General features: G+C 44.4%; 1 protein-coding gene and 1 non-coding gene across 14 annotated transcripts in view; both read right to left on the reverse strand.

The window, feature by feature from the left end:
- Positions 1-21175, reverse strand: part of PEAK1 (pseudopodium enriched atypical kinase 1) — a 344458-nt gene that overhangs the window by 118111 nt on the left and 205172 nt on the right. The window lies entirely within an intron of this gene.
- Positions 20076-20182, reverse strand: LOC127487826 (U6 spliceosomal RNA). Its single transcript, XR_007915073.2, has one exon. It is a non-coding gene; the product is annotated as a U6 spliceosomal RNA (small nuclear RNA).

Raw genomic sequence — 21175 nt, forward strand, 5'->3', positions numbered from 1 at the left:
GATGCTGGATCAGAAGAGGAGCAGCTGGGGACTTGACCCTGTGCCCATATGGGATGCCAGTGTCATAGGCGGCAGCTTTACCCACTAGGTCACTCCGCCTCTAGAAATGATTTTGTTTCCAATACAGTCACTATGGGAAAAGGCCGTGTTATTCACCAAATGGAGAAAGGTATAATTCTGTTGAGACCAGAGGAAAAACAAATAATGTAAAATATCTGACAGCTCCCTACTTTCAGAAAACTGGCTCTGTAAAGTGGAATTTACCGTTCCCACGGCACCTGTTCTGACTGGTTTATCTTAGGTCCCCACGTACCACACTCGGCTCAAGCCTGTCTCTGCCATAACTCAGCACTGATCCCCACTCTCATGGTCACAGACGTCTGACTCCTGACCACTTCTGTCACAGATTTTTTTTTCTTTAGTTGTTTCTGATGTTCAATTCAACAAATGTTTCTCTGCCACCATAACGTGACAGGTATGATACGGTGCATACAAGCATCAGAAAAACAAGCCCCAGCCTCTCAGGGCTGACTTCCAGAGAGAGGGAACATAGTATCTACAACACGCAGAAACCCTGCCGGTGCCGCGACAGGAAACTCCCTGGTGAAGGAGCTCTCTGGAAAGGCACCACGCGAGTGACAGCACTGCAGGTGACTCTCAACGCGAAGAGATCACTCAGGATTGCAAAGGAGGAGGGGAAACAGCACGGCAGAGACTCGTGAGCGCAGTGTGGAACGCACCTAGGGGACAGCAAGACGCCTCACTGGGTCACATCACGCAGTATTGCTAAGAAGAAACCGCAAGCAGAACGAGGAGCACAGCGTCAGCCTCGGAAGGGAGCCCCTGCGCTGCACGCCGCATTCTCTGTGAGCCCAGCCTCCTGTTGGTCACACGCGGTACTTGGCAGTTGACTTAAGCTGCCAGAAAAAGCACCAACATACACAATTAACTCAGAGCCCCTGTCCAAAGGTGTTTCGTAATCACACGTGTCTACGGTCATATAAGGACCCCGAAACCAAGCTCCCCACCCAGTGCGCTAGAAAATGGCTGCAACTAACCGAGTATAGATTTTGGGAAAGTCATTCCGGCCTTTCTCGTAGAATAAATTCAGTACTTGGAAAAAATTATAATAGGCCCCACCAATTTCATGCTTCTTTCAGTGAAGCTCAGAAATAAACTATGTGGAAAGCTACATTTAAGTAAGTTTCAGTAAAAAAATAGATTTTCTAGTGGTTTAGCCTGTTGAGTCTGCTTTTCATCAAGTCTTCCAAGAGAGGTGCAAATTTAATTTAATAAGTGGAACTGCAGTGACTCCTCAAGCAGAGAGAGACAGCTAAAATTAAAGACACAGTTTTACTGAAAGCAAGTTACAACTGCATAATTAGGTGTAACTCAGGGATTTGATAAACTGCCCAAATTAAACTGAAAAAATTAGAATTTTCTTGCATTAAAAAAGTTTTTATGGTATAGTTTCCAAATGTGCATAAAATATTCAAATTGAAAAACATCTTCAAAAAAATGCCAGAAATAAATGGATAAATATTTAAGCAATATAACTGCATGAAAATATAATACATCCAAATACAATACAATAAGTATTCATTTAGTGTTTTGAAAATTAAGTTTGTGGGCAAGCAACTGATGCAGCAGTTAAGACACTACTCAGGGTCCCCGTATCCCATACACCGGAGCGCCTAGGTTCAGGCTCTGCTTCTGATCCCAACCTCCGGCTAACGTGCACCCAGGAGGTAGCAGCTGTGGCTCAGGCACTTGGATCTCTGCTAGTGGGTGAGATGTCCTGCAGGACTGGCGGTGGTGGTGAACTAGCAGATGGGAGATCCCTATCTGTCTCTGTCTCTGCCTTTCAGATAAGCCAGTAACCGATTCAGCAGTGCAGCCTTGATCGTTATCATCCCAGAAGCCCATACAAACTCATTTTCTTACAAGCTCTTCTGCCTCTGTTTAAATAGATACGTTCTGAAATGTGAACAAAAACAAGTATTTGCTTTAATCTACCATTATGACCCAAAGCTATTGTAAACGTTTCTTCAGGAGTAGCCCACATCCCACATAAACCACATTCACCTGGGGTGCTGCTTAAACTGCAGACACTGATTCCAGCATATCATCCGTCTTACCAGGATACAAAATCGTTGCCCTCGATACTTCATCAGATGACCCGGATTCAGTCCCAGGGCCATGTTCTCCGCTTTGCAGACACTTGCTTGTCTTCCTTCCTTCTCTCCTAGCCAAACGCCAGCCGACAACCCGCCTTTCCTAGAGAGCCTGCTTCCAAGTGGACGAACAGCACCAGAGAAGTCCACAGCGGTGCCGGCCACACTCACTCACCACTCCGCACCAGCAGCCCCCATGGGGACCCGGCACTGCCTGGCACGGAGTCCACCACATTCTCCTGAGATAACCACTTCAGATTCTCTTGTCCCCCTCAAGTCTCCAGCACCCTTCCCCAGGTCACTTACTCCTGAAAACCTTGCTGCAGACTTTGGAGGGAAAACAGAGCCAGCCAGAGGGCTTCTCTCACCTTCCCGCACGCTCTGCCCACCTCGCGGGTGCACTGGCACCCGTGCTGCCTTCTCTAGCTTTACGCCGGAAGAGTGCTCGTGGGCCTCGGCATGGCCAGCACAGCTCCCTAGGGCCAGGATCTCACCCACTGTGATTCTGCAAGGACTGTTCCTCCAATACTTTCTCCCTCTTCCACACCATCACTTTCTCATCCCAGATAATTCCCACTGGCAAAGGAGTGTGCAAAACCTCTCACACCTTAAAAAACCGAACAACTTTCCTTTGTACTTACATTTCCCTCTAGGTAGCACTGCATTCCTCCATTACCTACAGGATCAAAAATCCCTGGAAAGAGTAGTCCATTTTCTGCCCACCTGTTTTCTCCTCAACTCACTTCAGTCAGGTTCATGTTTCTATCAATGACTGCATTCTCCCCAAGGCCAGTGACCAATTCTGGTTCTCACCGTAACAAACCTTGTACTAGCATTTTATATAGCTGATCACTTCCTCTTTCCTGGAATATTTCTTTCTCTAGGCTTTCAAAGCCCTATATATATTTTTTTAAGATTTTATTGATTTATTTGAGAGGTAGAGTGACAGACAAAGACAGGGAAACACTGAGAGAGAGGTCTTCCATCTGCTAGTTCACTCCCCAGGTTGCTGCAACGGCTGGAGCTGGGCCAATCTGAAGCCAGGAGCCAGCTTCTTCTGGGTCTCCCACCCAGGTGCAGGGGCCCAAGTGCTTGGGCCATCTTCTATTGCTTTACCAGGCCATTAGCAGAGAGCTGGACTGGAAGAGGAGCAGCCAGGACTAGAACTGGTGCCCACATGGGATTCCAGTGCCACAGGTGGAGGATTAACCCACTGTGCCACAGCACTGGTCCCCCCTCCACACACATTTTTTTTTTTTTAAAGATTTACTTTTTTACCTGGAAGGCAGAGTTCCTGAGAGAGACAGACAAAGAGAGAGATCTTCCATCCACTGGTTCACTTCCCGCAAATGGTTGCAATGGCCAGGGCTAGGACAGGCCAATGCCAGGAGCCTCGAAATCCATCTGGGACTCTAGTGTCATTAGAAGGGGCCCAAGCACTTGGTCCATCTTCCATTGCTTTCCCAGGCCCATTAGCAGGGAGTTGGATTGGAAGCGGAGCAGCCAGGACTTGAACCAGGGCTCATGTGGGATGCTGGCATTGCAGGCGGTGGCTTAACCTGCTATACCACAGTGCCAGCCCTGCAATGCCCTACTCTTTTTTTTTCCAATTTCATTAACCATCCCCTATCTACCATGTTCACTGGCCTCCTGGATGTGAGATTTCTCAAAGCTGAAGTGACCAAGGACATTCCTTAGCCCTATTTTGCCCTTTTTACCAATTCTTTCTAAGTGATTTTATCCCTTCTCATTGCTTTGGATTCTACCAAATTTCGCTTACTACTCTCTAACTTTATCTCCAACCCATATCTTTTTTTTGAACACTCATCTCCTGTATGCCACTGCCTTCCTGACATTTCTGCATGGATGTGTAAGAGGCGCCTCGCACTTACCAAGATCAGAGCAGCCACAGACGTTCAGTCTCTTCCCTTGCTAGGCCCATCCCCCTAACATCAGAAAATGATACCATCATCCACCCACCTGCCCAAACAAAAACTAGGAGTCATTTTTTATTCCTATCCTATCCACCAATTAAATCTTGCCCCTCTCTCTCTCTCTCTCTCTCTCTCTCACACACACACACACACACACACACACACATCTCAAATCTACCCAGGTCAGAGTGAGTCCCTTGTGTATGCCTGATGCTAGGCTGTGCATTGGGTCAACTGCATTTCTACATCTCTGACCATTCCACATGCTCTAGCTTGGTGTAAGTCTTCCTGTCTCATTTGAACTGTACCGACCATCTAACTGGTCTTCCTGCCTCAAATCTCTCCTCTTCTCCATCACTCTTCACACTGCGATGGTAGACCCTGCATGTTCATGGAAACAACCTCATCCGCTTGTTAGGGCTCCACCAACTCCTCATGGTTTAGTGCAGCCACCTTCAGTGCATCCTTCAACCACTCTCTAATCATGAAGGACTACCTAACCCTTCCCCGATCCCAGCACGTGGTGACCTGCCGCTCTGTCTTTGGCACATGCTGTTCTTCTCCTGGCAACAGTCACTGGTACAGAAAACACTGCACTGGCAGACACGGGCAAAAGTTCCAGCTCACCATTGCTTCTTTCTGAGTCCTATCATCACGGGCAAACAGGGACAAGCACCTTAGAATTAAATACAAGCATCTTTGAGAGTTGTTTATAAATTCTAAAGCACACACAAAATACTGGCAAATTATTCTATTCTATTCTATTCTATTCTATTCTATTCTATTCTATTCTAGCATTACATATAGCTGATCACTGATCATTTCATATAGCCGATCACAGAGAGACAGAAAGAGGGACAGGGAGGGAGGGAGGGAGGGAGGAAGGAGAGGGAGAGAGAGAGGGAGGGAGAGATGGAGAGGGAGAGGGGAGAGGAGGAGAGGGGGAGAGGGGGAGGGAGAGAGGGGTCTTCCATTCACTGATTCCCTCCTCAACTGGCCACAACGGCCGGGGCCATGCCGATCCGAAGCCAGGAGCCAGGAGCTTCTTCTGGGTCTCCCACACAGTGCAGGGGCCCAAGGACTTAGGGCATCTTCCACTGCTTTCCCAGGCCATAGCAGAGAGCTGGATCAGAAGTGGAGCAGCCAGGGCTTGAATCAGTGCCCATATGGGATGCTGGCACTGCAGGTGGCGGTTTTACCCACTACACCACGGTGCAGGCCCCTCTACTTGCTGTTTTTATGACTATAAATATTTTGTTTAACCAATGAAAATACATTTTTAAGTCTAGCACTTAGCTCTTTTCAAAAATATATCTTCTTCTTTGTTTTAACTTCGTTTCTCTGAATTCCTTTCCTAGGCATTCAACATAATTCTGTATCTATATTTGACAGTTTTATTTTGGTTTTTGAGGGGGGAGTGAGAGAGAGAGAGGGAGGAAAGGAGAGAAGAGAATGCACCCATGTGCTAGTTCACTCCTTAAATGCCTGTACTGGTACCAGTTGGGTGCCTGGAACTCAATGCAGGTCTCCCACATGGGTGGAGGGAATCAAGTACTTGCACCCTCACTCTGCTCCCCAGGGCTGCACTAGCAGATAGCAGGGTCTGGGAGCTGGAGTCGGGACTCAAACCCGGGCACTCTGATATGGGACACGGGCATCTTAACCATGAGGCCAAATGTCCATCCTGGCACCTACCTTTTAAACTTGTTAAGGGTGTCGTATTCCAAAAAAGTTTATGCTCTAAACTCATCAATATTTTACTTTTCATGATTTCTGAGCTAGAAAATTCATTTAAGAATGCTTTCACCATCTCTGTCATAAACATTTTCTTGTAATATTTACAAAGTACTTCTTGTATTTAGATTTTTTAAAAAAGATTTATTCTATTTATTTGAAAGGCAGAGTTACAGAGACAGGGAAAGATGTCTTCCATCTGCTACTTCACTCCCCAAATGGCCACAATGGCTGGGGCCTGGGCCAGGTCCAAGCCAGGAGCCAGGAACTTCATCTGGGTCTCCCACAATGGTGGAAGGAGCCTATATACTTGGGCCATCTTTTAATGGCTTTCCCAAGCCATTTACAGGGAGCTGTATTGGAAGTGGAGCAGCTGGGTCTTGAACCGGTGCCCATATTGGATGTTGGTGTTGCAGCTAGCAGCTTAATTCACTATACCACAGTGTCAGCCTCGCATATTACATTTTTATTACTTTTCGAATGCATTCTTGGGACTGGTGCTAGAGATTTAATATACCTTTCTAAATGTACATGGTTTATTGAGTAGTCCATTCTTTAAATATTGATTTAAAATGCTACATTACTGTATGTTTACCTTGTGAGATACTGATGGATCTGTCTCAGAAAGTTCTATTTTTTAAATTTTTTTTTATTTGAACGGCAGTTACACACATATACACAGAGCGAGAGCAAGAGAGTGAGCGAGACACATACACACACACACACACACACACACACACATGACCTTTCATTCATTGGTTCACTCCTCAAATGGCTGCAATGGCCATGGCTGGCCCAAGTGGAAGCCAGGAGCTTCTTCCGGGTGTCCCATGTGGGTGCAGGGGCCTAAGCACTTGGGCCATCCTCTACTGCTTTCCCAGGCCACAGGCAGAGGGCTAGACTGGAAGTAGAGCACCTGGGACTGAAACCAGGGGCCATGCGGGATGCCATGTTGCAGGCGGCAGCCCAACCTGCTACACCACAACTACAGCTCTGCTCTACTGCCCCAGCTGTCTTTTCCTTATGCCAAAACCATACCATCGTACTTTTTCTTTTTTGACAGGCAGAGTTAGACAGTGAGAGAGAGAGAGAGAGAGAGAGAGAGAGAGAGAGAGAGAGAAAGGTCTTCCTTTTCCATTGGTTTACCCCTCCAATGGCCTTGCGGCCAGCGCACCTTGCTGATCCAAAGGCAGGAGCCAGGTGCTTCTCCTGGTCTCCCATGGGGTGCAGGGCCAAGCACTTGGGCCATCCTCCACTGCACTCCTGGACCACAGCAGAGAGCTGGCCTGGTAGAGGGGCAACCGGGACAGAATCCGGCGCCCCGACCGGGACTAGAACCCGGGGTGCCGGCCCCGCAGGCAGAGGATTAGCCTAGTGAGCCGCGGTGCCGGCCCATACCATTGTACTTTACTGAATCCTTCTTAGTGGCACTGAGATGACTGTATTGAGATGATCACATACTTTTCTCCTTTAATAACTAACATAGTAAATTATACAAGTAGATTTTATAATGCTGAAAACTGTCCTTTCATTTCTGGGCTAAATCGTATGAAAATAATACATTGGTGAATTCATTTTGCTAGTCTTTCATTTATGATTTTTGTTTTTTTGACAGGCAGAGTGGACAGTGAGAGAGAGAGTCAGAGAGACAGAGAGAAAGGTCTTCCTTTGCCGTTGGTTCACCCCCCAGTGGCCGCTGCGGCCAGCACACCGCGCTGATCCGAAGCCAGGAGCCAGGTGCTTCTCCTGGTCTCCCATGGGGTGCAGGGCCCAAGCACTTGGGCCATCCTCCACTGCACTCCCAGGGCACAGCAGAGAGCTGGACTGGAAGAGGGGTAACCAGGACAGAATCCAGCACCCCGACCAGGACTAGAACCTGGTGTGCCGGTGCCGCAGGTGGAGGATTAGCCTATTGAGCCACGGCACCGGCCTCATTATGATTTTTGAGTCCTACCTCTGTAAGTGAAAAAGGCCTATATTTTCTCCCTGCCTCCTGCCCCCACTCTCTACACACACATATTCTTCTCTAGTTTTGGTATTATCGCTACATTAACAACATAAAATCAGTTGGGTAAAGTCCCACTTTATTTTTTTTTAAGATTTATTTATGTATTTGAAAGGCAAAGTTACAGAGAGAGAGAGAGAGGCAGAGGCAGAGAGGCAGAGAGGCAGAGGTAGAGAGAGAGAGAGAGCGAGGTCTTCCATATGTTGGTTCACTCCCCAGATGGCCCCAATGGCTGGAACTGCACCAACCTGAAGCCAGGAGCTTCTTCTGGGTCTCTCACACGGGTGCAGGGGCCCAAGGACTTGGGCCTTTTTCTACTGCTTTCCCAGGCTGCAGCGGAGTTGTATCAGAAGTGGAGCAGCTGAGACTAGAAGTGGAGCAGGCAGTGGCTTTACCTGCTACACCACAGTGCTGGCCCTGAGTTCCACTTTTTTCATAAGATTATACAAATTTATATACAGGATCTTTAAAAGTTACTTAGAACTTACCTGTAAAACCTGGGCTACCACTGGACAGATTCTTAAAGTTCTTTTCTGTTCCTTCTCATAATTATTAGCTAATGCAGTTTTTACCTTTCCTTAAGACAATTTGAATAAATCAAAATTTTCTGAAAATTACCCATTATGTCTAGGCTTCCACATTTATTAGTATAAACTTGTATGTAGAGTTACTATGATTTTATAAATTTCTATATTTTTGTTCTGTTTTTGTAACTTATAATATTGATTGGCATATTTTCACACTTGCCAAAACTTATGTTTTTTATTGAGCTTTTGTCAATAAACATGGCCACTGGAGTTTTACTTTTTTTTAAAATTCATTTGACAGATAGGATTAGACAGTGAGAGAAACAGAGAGAAAGGTCTTCCTTCCATTGGTTCACCCCCTAATTGGCAGCGATGGCCGGAGCTACGCCAATCTGAAGCCAGGAGCAAGGTGCTTCCTCCTGGTCTCCCACGCGGGTGCAGGGCCCAAGCACTTGGCCCTCCTCCACTGCCTTCCCAGGCCACAGCAGAGAGCTGGACTGGAAGAGGTGCAGCCGGGACTAGAACCTGGTGTCCTTATGGGGTGCCAGTGCTGCAGGTGGAAGATTAGCCAAATGAGCCAGGCCCCTGGAGTTTTACTTTAATCATTACTAATTTGGTTCATTATTTTCTTTGCATTATTTCATCATTCCTTTTTCAAAATCTTTAATATAGGGGCCAGCACTATGGCATAGCAAGTAAAGCTGCCACCTGCAGTGCCAGCATCCCATAGGGTCGCTGGTTTGAGTCCCAGTTGCTCCACTTCTGATGCAGCTCTCTGCTATGGCCTGGGAAAGGAGATGGCCCAAGTGCTTGGGCCCTGCACCCTTGTGGGAGAACCAGAAGAAGCTCCTGGCTCCTGGCTTCAGATCGGCTCAGCTCTGGCCATTGCAGCCATTTGAGGAGTGAACCAGCAGATGGAAGACCTCTGTCTGTCTCTGACTTCACCTCTCTGTAACTCTGCCTTTCAAACTACCAAACAAATGTTTAAAAACAATCTTTAATAGAACTGTCTGATATGCTTATTTAAGCCAACAGTTTGTATAAAATGAACAAGTAGCACATGAAAATATAAAACGGTGAAAGCAGCAGACCAACCAATGCCCCGTTATCCAGAAAGAAGTGTGAGCAATAGTTGTGCGTCCTTCCACACACTCTGCAAGCTCATATGGAGACACAGGGATGAGCAAAACTGGAGAGATACCGAGATTACAGAACGCAGTTCTCTAAAAAAGACTGTACTAAGAGTGACATTTTAAAATATGCAGACATAATGTTACATGAGTTGAACAGAAGAACAAATAGCATTGAAGATATTGATTATTCTCAGTTGTTTCCCTGCTAGAAGAGTTTACAAATTCTAAAACATTTATCTAAGTTTAAGAAAAAAAGATTATGAAAATGATAAAAATTTAATTTCTCCAATATTCTATGAAAAGCACTAAAAACTACAGATTTATTCTGAGTACATTTGGATGGCATCCTGCAGGTTTTTCACGTGTGAAGCTCTCGGGATCACTCATTCTAAAATGTTTGTTAATTCTCGTTTCCACTTTATCTTATTCCTATAATTTAAAAGCTTTCAACATCTTCAGTTTCATATTTCATGATCCTTTCATAAATCTCGTATGATTTTCTTTTAAAATTTATTTAGATGTTCTTTGTGTGTTATATATGGTCAATTTCTGTGAATTCTCTCCATGTTTGAAATAAATGTTTAATAGATATCAGTATCTATTAAATCAATCTTGTTAACTGCCCTATTCAAACTTTATATTTTATTTATTTATTATTCCCCCCCCCACACTTTATTTTTTCAATTTCTGAAAGGATATGCTAAAATATCACACTATGATCACGGCTTAGTCAAGTTTTTTTTTTTCATATTTACTTTGTTTATTTGAAAGGCAAATTGACAGAGAAAGAGAAGGAGGCCGGCGCCGCAGCTCACTTGGCTAATCCTCCGCCTATGGCGCCGGTACCCCGGGTTCCAGTCCCAGTTGGGGCGCTGGATTCTGTCCCGGTTGCTACTCTTCCAGTCCAGCTCTCTGCTGTGGCCCGGGAAGGCAGTGGAGGATGGCCCAAGTGCTTGGGCCCTGCACCCGCATGCGAGACCAGGAGGAAGCATCTGGCTCCTGGCTTTGGACCGGCACAGCCGGCTATAGTGGCCATTTGGGGGGCGAACCAATGGAAAAGGAAGACCTTTCTCTCTCTCTCTTACTGTCTAACTCTGCCTGTCAAAAAAAGAAAAAAGAAAAAGGAAGAAGAAAGAGAGACAGAAAGAGATCTTCCAAAACCAGGAGCCCAGGTCTCCCACATGGGTGGCATAGGCCCAACTATTTGGGCCATCTTCCACTGTTTTCACAGGTGCATTAGCAGGAATCTGGACTGGAAGTGGAGCAGTGAGGGTTGAACTCACACTCTGACATGGGATGCTGGCGTTCTAAATGGTAGATCAACCCACTGCACCACAGGACAGCCATTTTATCAAAGTTTTAAAATCTATTAGCTTTTCCTTGTATTAAAGGTATGTTACTAAATAAACTCATTTTGATAAAAGAGTACAGAAAGGAAGTAATGAAATATCTCTTCATGTCTTTTGCTTCAAAGCTGTTTTTCTGAATTCTATTGCTATGCCTACTATTTTCTCTTTTTATTGACATATTAATCTTTCCCCCAAACTTTCAATCTGTTTATGTTTCATGTGCTGCTTGTAAACAGCCAGCTTTTTTTCAGATTGATTTGAGAGGTTGTCTTTTTTTTTGACAGGCAGAGTGGACAGTGAGAGAGAGAGAGACAGAGAGAAAGGTCTTCCTTTGCCGTTGGTTCACCCTCCAATGGCCGCCGCGGCCAGCGCGCTGTGGCCGGTGCACCGCACTGATCCAAAGGCAGGAGCCAGGTGCTTCTCCTGGTCTCCCTTGGGGTGCAGGGCCCAAGCACTTGGGCCATCCTCCACTGCACTCCTGGGCCACAGCAGAGAGCTGGCCTGGAAGAGGGGCAACCAGGACAGAATCTGGCACCCCGAGAGGTTGTCTTTTGATAGGTGATGGCTGCATTTCCTTTTTTCGTGCTTCCTTGTAGCTTCTGTGTTTTCTTTCCTTGCTATGTGAGGTGGAGTTTTCTGTGTTCCACTTTCTTTTTTCTCAAAGGGTTTGACGTAAAACATTCTGCTGCTTTTCTTCTGGTAACTACACTTACACTGTGAGGCCTTGTATGCCTGGAAAATATCAGTTTTATAATTTGGGTAGGTTTTGAACTCTAAGTTCTTAATTATTTTTTCCCAAGAAATCTGAAGACTCTACCTCACTGTCTTTTTGCAACCAGCGTTGTTAACAAGTACGACATCCATATAATTACAGGCTTATTTCTCCAACTATCTTCAGTGTCTCCCAATTTACCTTTTTTCTCCTTAATTTGTTGTCCTTACTTTTGAGCTGTTCGCTTCAAAAACCTCTGAAGTTTTCTTTTCTTTTTTCTTTTTTTTTAAATGAATGCAGGGCCATCTTGCCTGTCCCAAGAGATGGTGGTTATTTTTATTCTGAAGTCCTGTCTTGCTTTCCTTACTAACTCTGCTCTCCTGGGTGTTTATTCTTCCATTTGTGAAGTTTGGTGCCGTCCTTTCTGGTACTGGTTTTCTTGTGATTCCGGGTCGAAAGCTCTTCTGGGTTTGGCTCTTCAGACAGATTGTCGGCCTGTGACTGATGCCTGTGATGGCAGCAACACTGGGGGCTGGGTCACGAACACGGAGAGTGAGTGGTCTGACAACCTTGGACCACTGCCATGGCTTTTAAAGCACCCACACTATCTGTTTTCATATCTGAGATACCAAGGAGGAATAAAGGGAGGGAGAGACAGACTCACACATTTGTTTGTCCAGCAGGATCGACATAAAGCAGCCCCGTGGTCACATAGGCCGTTTACTGTACCCCACTCCCAGGCATACTCTAAATTACAGTTCCCATCTGCAAACGCAGATGAGATTGTTCAGGGCTTCACTGTTTTGGGCCCATTTTTCTTCCAGTTTCCTATCTCAGTTTTTTTGTTTTGTAGGAGACCGGGATAGAGTTCCACGCTCCTGTGACCATTTGGGGAGTGAATCAGCAGATGAAAGACCTCCCTCTGTCTCTCTGCTCTTTCTCTCTTTCTGTATCTCTGCCTTTCCAGTAAGTACATAAGTCTTTTTTTTTAAAAAATGTAAATATAATACTTCACCATTTCCATAGTAAAAAATTATTTCCTCCTGTTTCTTTAAAAATGTTTAGGTGTTCATAAATTACTAAGATCATGTAGGTTACATTGTAAGACCCAGTTTTTCAAAAATTTACTTTATTATAAAAGTAAGCCCACAGCTATAATGAAAGTAAAATTGACAATAAAAATCTAGAGACACAAACTAAACAGTAAGAGAGCCTGACTCCTGCTGAATTCAGCATACATTTAATTTGGTAAATTATCTGACATTGTTTTCAAAGGAAAAGAATCATACAAAAATAAATTCTGTGCCCAACATGGAAAAGAGTTCAATGTCATAAATTCTAATAAGGTATCACTACACACTGACCACAGTGGCTAAAAATGATGAAGTATAATATCAGATGACGGAAATAATGTGGAGTGACTAGAATTCTCCTAACTTAAGGAAAGAGCATTTGTGAGAAACCCACAGCTAACACTATACTACATGGTGAAGGACTGACAGTTTCACCCCACCACCTCCCAAGCGAAAGTCATGAACGAGAGAAAGATTCTCACTTTCACCACTTCCAGTCAATGTAGTCCCAGGTTTTCAAACTAGAGCAATTAGGCAAGAAAAATAAATAGGGCATCTAAATTGGAAAGGAAGTAGTGAAATTATCACCCACAGAATTCATAGATAGAAAATCCTAAAGAATCTATGCACACATAAAGAATCCTGAGGGTTAATAAACTAATTCCCTAAGTCACAGGAAATGAGATCAAAACACAAAAGACAGTTGGCTTTCAGTACACTAACATGAGCAGCCTGAAGAGCAAAGGAAGAAAACAATTTGCATATGGCATGATTGTACGCATGGGGAATCCCAAGGCAGCCACGAAAGCCTCTTAGCATTGATAAGGGAATATTTTAAAACTATAAGATACAAGTCAACATACCAAGTGCATTTCTGTACACAAGCAACATAGTGAAGGAAACCAAAATTTAAAAAACATCCTTCTCGGGGCTGTTGCTGTGGCGCAGTAGGTTAATCCTCCGCCTGCGGCACCGGCATCCCATATGGGCGCCGGTTCTAGTCCTGGTTTCTCCTCATCCCATCCTCTCTGCTATGGCCTGGGAAGGCAGTGGAGGAAGGCCCAAATGCTTGGGCCCTGCACCCACATGGGAGACCCGGAAGAAGCTCCTGGCTCCTGGCTTCAGATCGGCGCAGCTCGAGACGTTGCAGCCATTTGAGGAGTGAACCAAAGGAAGAACTTTCTCTCTGTCTCTCCCTCACCGTCTTGTAACTCTACCTTTCAAATAAATAAATAAATACAATCTTTAATAAAAAAAGAAACAGAAAAAAAGAAATTCTTGGGTGTAAATTCAAGAAAACAGGTATAGAAGCTGTATTCTGGGGGCTGGTACTGTGGCATAGCGGGTAAGGCTGCCCGCCGTGCCGGCATCCCATATAGGCGCCGGTTCGAGTCCTGGCTGCTCCTCTTCCAATCCAGCTCTCTGCTATGTCCAGGGAAAGCAGTAGAAGATGGCCCAAGTCCTTGGGCCCCTGCACCCACATGGGAGACCTGAAGAAGCTCCTGGCTCCTGATAGGCACAGCTCCGGCCATTGTGGTCATCTGGGGAGTAAACCAGCGGATGGAAGATTGATCTCTCTCTCTTTCTCTTTCTCTTTCTCTTTCTCTTCTCTCTATAACTCTGCCTTACCCTTTCAAATTAAATAAAACTTTAAAAAAAGGGGGGGGGGGGCTGGCGCCGTGGCTCACCAGGTTAATCCTCACCAGGTTAATCCCATTTGGGCGCCGGGTTCTAGTTCTGGTTGCTCCTCTTCCAGTCCAGCTCTCTGCTGTTGCCTGGGAAAGCAGTGGAGGATGGCCCAATTCCTTGGGCCCCTGCAACCACGTGGGAGACCAGGAGAAGACTCCTGGCTTTGGATCAGCGTATCTCCGGCTGTTGCAGCCATTTGGCGAGTGAACGAACGTAAGGAAACCCTTTCTCTCTAGTGTCTCTCTCCCTCTCTGTAAACTCTACCTGTCACAAAACAAAACAAAACAAAACAAAAACAAAAACAAAAACAAAAACAAAAAACCAACCAAACAAACAAAAAAAAGCTGAATGCTGAAAACTACAAAAAGCTAATGAAAGAAACTAAAGACCTAACTAAGTGGACATACTATGCTCATTGATTTTAAGACCCAACCAGAGTAAAGACATTAGTTTCCCTCAAACTGATCTACAAACTTTATACAATTCCAACAAAACACCACTTTTTGTCAATGAAGATATCACAAAGCTTTTTCCATATTTATACATATTGTTCTATAGTATCTTTTTTTATAGATTTATTTGAGAGGCAGAGTTACAGAGAGGGAGAAACAGAGAGAGAGAGAGAGAGAGAGAGAGAGAGAGAGAGAGATCTTCCGTCTGCTGGTTCACTCCTCAAATGGATACAACAGCTGGAACAAGCCAGGAGCCAGGAGCTTCTTCTGGGTCTCCCACATGGGTGCAGGGGCCCAAGCACTTGGGCCACTTTCCACTGCTTTCCCAGCCACATTAGCAGAGAGCTGGATCGGAACAGGAGTAGCCGGGACTTGAACCTGTGTCCATATGGGATGCTAATGCCCAGGCAGAGGCTGGGCCACGGCACCGGTCCCTATAATACCATTTTAAATGGTTATACCCCGTTTTCATTTTCTGGATTGGTGCCAAAATTATTTATATGCATTCCTTTGACCTGATGCTTAAGTAGTTTCCAGCATATCTCTATTATATACAGAATTAATAAATATTCTCCCAATTTAATCTTTGCACACAGCATTGTTTCCTTAAGATAAATTCTTAGACACTTTTTTAAATCAAAGGGTATATATTTTCAAAACTTTTTATTTATATTGCCAAAACGCCCTCTAGAAGGTCTTTCTTTGTTCAATTTTGACTTAAAATTTACCTCTTAGGAAAAGCCCACTGCTTAATCTCTACAGCTATTTGGTCTCATTAAATTACTGTTACATTTATTGGACTACATAAGCAATTACTGTTTTAACAAGAGAGTAAGCCTCTAGGCTCTCTGCTCACAAAGCACATGCCTTTGAGGAAGTCGAAGAGAAGGGAAATACACAGGACCATAAACTGACGACCATGAAATGGCCAATAACCTTGCTGTGAAAAGACAAGGTACTGGAGTTAAGTGGCAAACTCCCCACTTCCCGGGAGAGGAGCCTATTCTAATTGCGTTTAGCTTTTCCTACTATTTTGGTCTGTGTCCCCCATTAAAAGGCAGTAGCTGCAGCTGCAGTTTGCATCCCAGAGCTTTACTGGACACAGCGCAGGTGCCAGACCCTGCAGGCCAGCACCGCCGGGCACGAGGGAGCTGGGGTTGGAGGGAGGGTGGCTTCATCCACATGGCGACCCTCTACCTGAGGTTACCCCGGCGCTGGGAGAGCAGCTGCTCCACACACGCCCGATACTCCATGAAGAGACACCCAGCGATGAGAGGGATGACCAGTGTAACCCATCCTTAAACACACAGCCTCCACAGCAGGTGAGTGCATGGGCCTCCTCCCCGGTGGGGGGCTTGGACTGGGGAGTGGTTCCGGAAGTCCATCACTCAGGGAACGCCAGGCGGGGACGACAGGTATGCAAACCAGGACTTTGCTGCGGGGCACTACCTGCGTGTGCCCAAGTGTGTGTCAGGAAGTCCATTCTAGAATGCGGAGTGGTGGTCTCTACATCACGTCCTGTGGCCGGTGGGCTCGGAGGATGAGGCCGAGCACCTCAGGAAAGGCCAGCATTGGGATCACGCTAACAGCAGGGGCTGATGGGCAGTGCCTGGCACGTGTTGCCCACGCTGCGGATGCTGCCACACGCCCACAGTCGGGGCAGCTCCCAGGGGTTTGGCCAAGGCACTGCCACCACCAGGATGACAGACTTCATGGTCAGCTCTGGCCATGTGACGGACATGGCGGCGACACTGGGTTGCTCCTGGCTGTGGGCGCTGAAGGTCACAGCTTAGGACCTCTGTGGGTGGGGAGGCATGGGGCGGGCACAAACGCACACTCGGGGTAGCAGGGAGGGCCTACGGTTTGCCATCTTCTGACCTACCTTTGGTATCGGTCACTAAAAAAGAGTTCAAGTGCTGAAACATTTTGTGGAATCTCCCATCAAAAAGCACATGTACCCTCTCTAGATTTCCACCCTGCCTCACTGTAGGCGTGAAGACGAAGGCCACTGATGCCTTGCAACAGAAAAGTGTTCATTCAGAGATGGACTGTGGCGCCTTATTCCACGCGAGCAGTGAGACCACGCACGTGGAACGAGATTAAACTACCAAGCCTTGCATTTTCAGCACCTGACATCACTCATGAATAGTCATGCCAATTAGGTCCAACACTGTAGATTAATAAAAATTAATTAGGTCTGGCAATTATGAAAGTCACTGGAAAGCCCAGCAGTGGGCACTATGCGCTGTAATATATATATATTTTAGGGATTACTTGCAGAGAACTGCCTTCTCGGGTTTTATTTCTGTGCCTCAACTCCATGCTTTTAGAACATGGCAGCCTGTGTATCGCCAGGCTCCCACAAATATTAAGAGAATACACAAAAGCAGGAGCATATTTTACACAACCATATGTCAGACTAAATCTGGGCCAAAAAAGAGAATGAATGCAATCCGTATCTGATTTATATTTGACAAATACAGAGATATAAGCTCCTGTTTTGAATGCCTACTTGTTGTTTCCATGGCAACTGCATAAACATTTTCCTCATAACATAGCCATCTTCATTCTTCACATACCATTATTTCCTTCTTTCCACTCTCAAGGGAAGGCCTAATTTATTCCCCAGGAAAAATCAATCACTGATTCTCTTAATCAGCGGCATTTGAGGAGTAGGTGGCACAGTTCTTTTTATGGAAAAGCAATCTCCACCAGCGCCCCTGCTATGTGATAGAAGACTGGGGGGGGGGGGGGATAGAAGTAGTACTTGCTTTGAGCAAAGTGTGAGAACAAGTTGTCATGAATAATCCCTCCAAGAGAGATGAGGATGTGCATTAGAAACCCACAGAAGGCTGGCAAGTGATCACAGGCAGCTCCCTTTTCCATGTGCATGGAACATGATGGAGACTGTTTCGTGGAAAAAAAAAAAAAAAAAAAAAAAAAAAACCTTTTCATCCCTACAGAGTTTTGGTAGCCTCTGGAGAAAACCTTTTGTTGATTTCCTTGTGTGACAGAGACTGTACAGAATGGCTAGCAACTGGAAGCCAGAGCAAGGCAACCCACTTCGAAGCAGATCAAACGACAGCAAACAGGAAAGACAAAAGGAAACCCCATCAGATTTCTTCACTTTGTCTATTCTTTGAGTCTGGGGTAATTATCACAGATTCAAGAGGCAGCAGATGGAAGAGATCCATATTCCACTTTAGCAATCAAATGAACAATTTCTCAAAATCCTCAAAGGGACAATGGATAAATTACACTCCAGCTTTTAGTTCCTCTCCACACTCAGGGCTCATGGCGCTGGCTGGGGAAGGCTAAGTGCAGGCGACTCGCCACTCCTCCTCTGGGCCCTCATGGCAACCCCACGGCAGCTCGCACTGCTGTGTGGCTATTGCTTAAATGTGACTTCCTCAAGGGATCTCCAATCCAAGGCAGCCTCTGAGTTGCAACAGCAGGGTACTTAATAAGTGAGTCGAATAAACAAGTCTTTTTGCAGTAATTCCCTCTGGCAGACCAGTTTCAATTCTTTGTAGTCTTATCTTGTCCTCCACTTCTACCAAACAGAATCTCTTCCAATCTCCTCTTCATGGATCTCTGAGGCCTATGTCAAGGTATGGACTGATGCCCTTTTGTTCCTTTTGATTTTTGGTTTTAAGGGGCTGTCTAACTGTTCCAGCACCACTTGTTTAAAAGACTAATCTTTTTACATTAGATTATCTCTGCACCTTTGTCAGAAGTCAACTGATTATATGTACAAGAGTACTTAAAAAGTTTGTGAGGTACAAAAAAATTCTGAAATCCACACATTTACTTTTTTCACAACATATATTTTCCATGAACTTTTTGATGACCCCTAGTATGCACAGATCTCAAAACTTGCACCAAAGTAAACCTGTCTTTTAATCCCATTGTCCACACACTTCCTGAAGCACACATACACACACATCTATTTCTAGACTGTATTCTCCACAGATCCAGGTGTTGTATCTATCTTTTTAATAATACACTACTTGATTTCAGTAGCTTTTCAGTAAGTCTCAGTGTGCGTCCTCCAGTTTTGTTCCTATTAAAAGCTGTTTTGGCTCTTTTCTAGATGTTTTTACCTTTCCAAATAAATTTTACAATCAGATTGTCAACTGCCACAAAAAAATCTCCACTAGGATTTTGACAGGGATCTCATTCGATCCACAGAACAATTTGATGGAGCTGGCATCTTAACAACTGGCCTCTTCCAACAACTGAACACACTGTCTCCCTTCTCTTCCTGGGATGATCTTTGATTATTTTCAACAGTGCTTTGTAGCTGTAGCTCATCAGCACAGACACTGCACATGTTTCATTGATTTATACTTATGTATTTCATGTTTCACAGTCCTATACAGTGCTCCTGTAGGTGGAGTTTTCTATAATTTTAATCTCTAAATAATAGACATGATTTATTTTTATATAATAATTTTGAATCCTGTGACTTTACTAATTCACTTATTAGTTCTAGTATATTTTGGGGGCAGATTGTCCAGGATTTTCTGCATAAAATTATTTCACTTGCAAATAGAGCTTTATTTCTTTCTGCTCAATTTGTATTCCTTTTATTTTTTTTTTCTTGCCTTACTGAACTGGTTATGGGATCCTTGCCTTGTTCCTCATCTCAGGAAGAAAATACTTGGGTTTTCATCACAAAGATACTTATATTTCCATCTACCAGGTTGAGAAAATCTTTCTACTCTTAGTTTGCAGAAACTTTTAAATTATGAATTGAGATAACCACATGGACTTTTTTCCTTTTAATTTGCTGAGATAGTGATTTGTACTGACTCATTTTAAAAATCAAAACAGCTTTGTCTTCTTGGGATAAAGCCTGCTTAGTCATAATGCAGTATCATTTTTACATATTGGTGATTTTGACCTGTTAATATTTTCTTGAGGACTTTTGTGTCTGTTTATAGGTTTCTTTCTTGTAATCCATTCAACTTATTTTGATATCATAATAACACTGGCTTCATAAATGAGTTGAGAAGTGCTCTGTCTTCTTTTATTTCCTGGCAGTTTGTGCAGAATCAATATTATTTCTTCATTAAATACTTCCTTAGTAGCATTTGCCAGTAAAGGCCCCTGGGTCTGGAGTTTTCTTTAGTGGGAAGTTTTAAGCCCCAAATTAAATTTCTTCAATCCATATAAAACTATTCAATTATGTATTATTTTCTTGAGTCAGCTTTGTTAGTTTGGATCAATCAAGAAATGTTCCATTTAAGATTTTGAATTTATGGGCACAATGTTCTGTTCTTTCCTTTTTGTTTTTTTTTTTTTTTTTTTAAGATGTATTTATTTATTTGCACAGGGGCCATGCTAATCTTCTCTGTATCATTCCAATTTTAGTATATGTGCTGCCAAAGCAAGCACTATTTATTTATTTGAAAGACAGAGTTACAGAAAGAGAAAGAGAGGCAGAGAGATCTTCCATTCTCTGGTTCATTTCCCAAATGGTCTCAACAGCCTGGGGATAGGTCAGGCTGAAGCCAGGAGCTAAGAGCCTCTTCCAGGACTCCCAGGTTGGTGGCAGGGGCCCAAGAACTTGGGCTATCTTCAGTAGTTTTTCCTAGGCACATTAGCTGGATCGGAAGTAGAGCAGCTGGGAGCTGAACTGGCACCCATACAGGATGGTGGTCCTACAGGCAAAGGCTTAAACTGTCTGTGCCTCGGTGCTGTTCCACAATGTTTCTTTCTTATTTGTTTCAAATAAATAAAAGACAAAGAGAAAAGGCTCCCCTATCCACTGGCTACCTCCCCAGCCAGGAGCCAGGATCACAATCCAGGTTCCCCAGGCTGAGTGCCAGTCACCCAATTACCACTCCCTCCCAGAGTTTGCATTAGCAGGAAGCTGAGTCAGGAGTCAGAACCGGACATCAAAACCGGGCACTCCCATGTAGGATGTGCACGTCTTCACTGCCAGGCTAAAACCCGCTCCAGTCCTGTACTGTCCTTGCAATATCTGTATGATATGCACCTGCAATCCCCCACTTCATCCTGACATTTGTAATTTGTCGTGTTTTTCTATCAGTCTAGTTAAATGGGTATTAATTTTACTCTTTCGGTTTCATTTATTTTCTTTATTGCTTTTGTTTTAAATTTGAATGATTTCAGTTTTTCATTCTTTCCTTATGTTTATTTTGGGTTTCATTTGTTCAACTTTTTCTACTTCTTAATAGTGGAAGCTCAGGTCACTGACTTGAGGCTATTCTTCCCTCTTTCCTAATTAAGTGTTTAATTAGAAATTTCCTATTGCTTTACAAGCATCCCCACATTTTGATATGTTGTGATTTCACTTTCATTCAACTAAAAATATAATTTCTATTCTGACTTTCTCATTGACCTACGCAGTGTTTACAAATGGGC

The sequence above is a fragment of the Oryctolagus cuniculus genome, chromosome 12 (genome assembly GCF_964237555.1).
Source record: "Oryctolagus cuniculus chromosome 12, mOryCun1.1, whole genome shotgun sequence".
Classification (NCBI taxonomy): Eukaryota; Metazoa; Chordata; class Mammalia; order Lagomorpha; family Leporidae; genus Oryctolagus; species Oryctolagus cuniculus.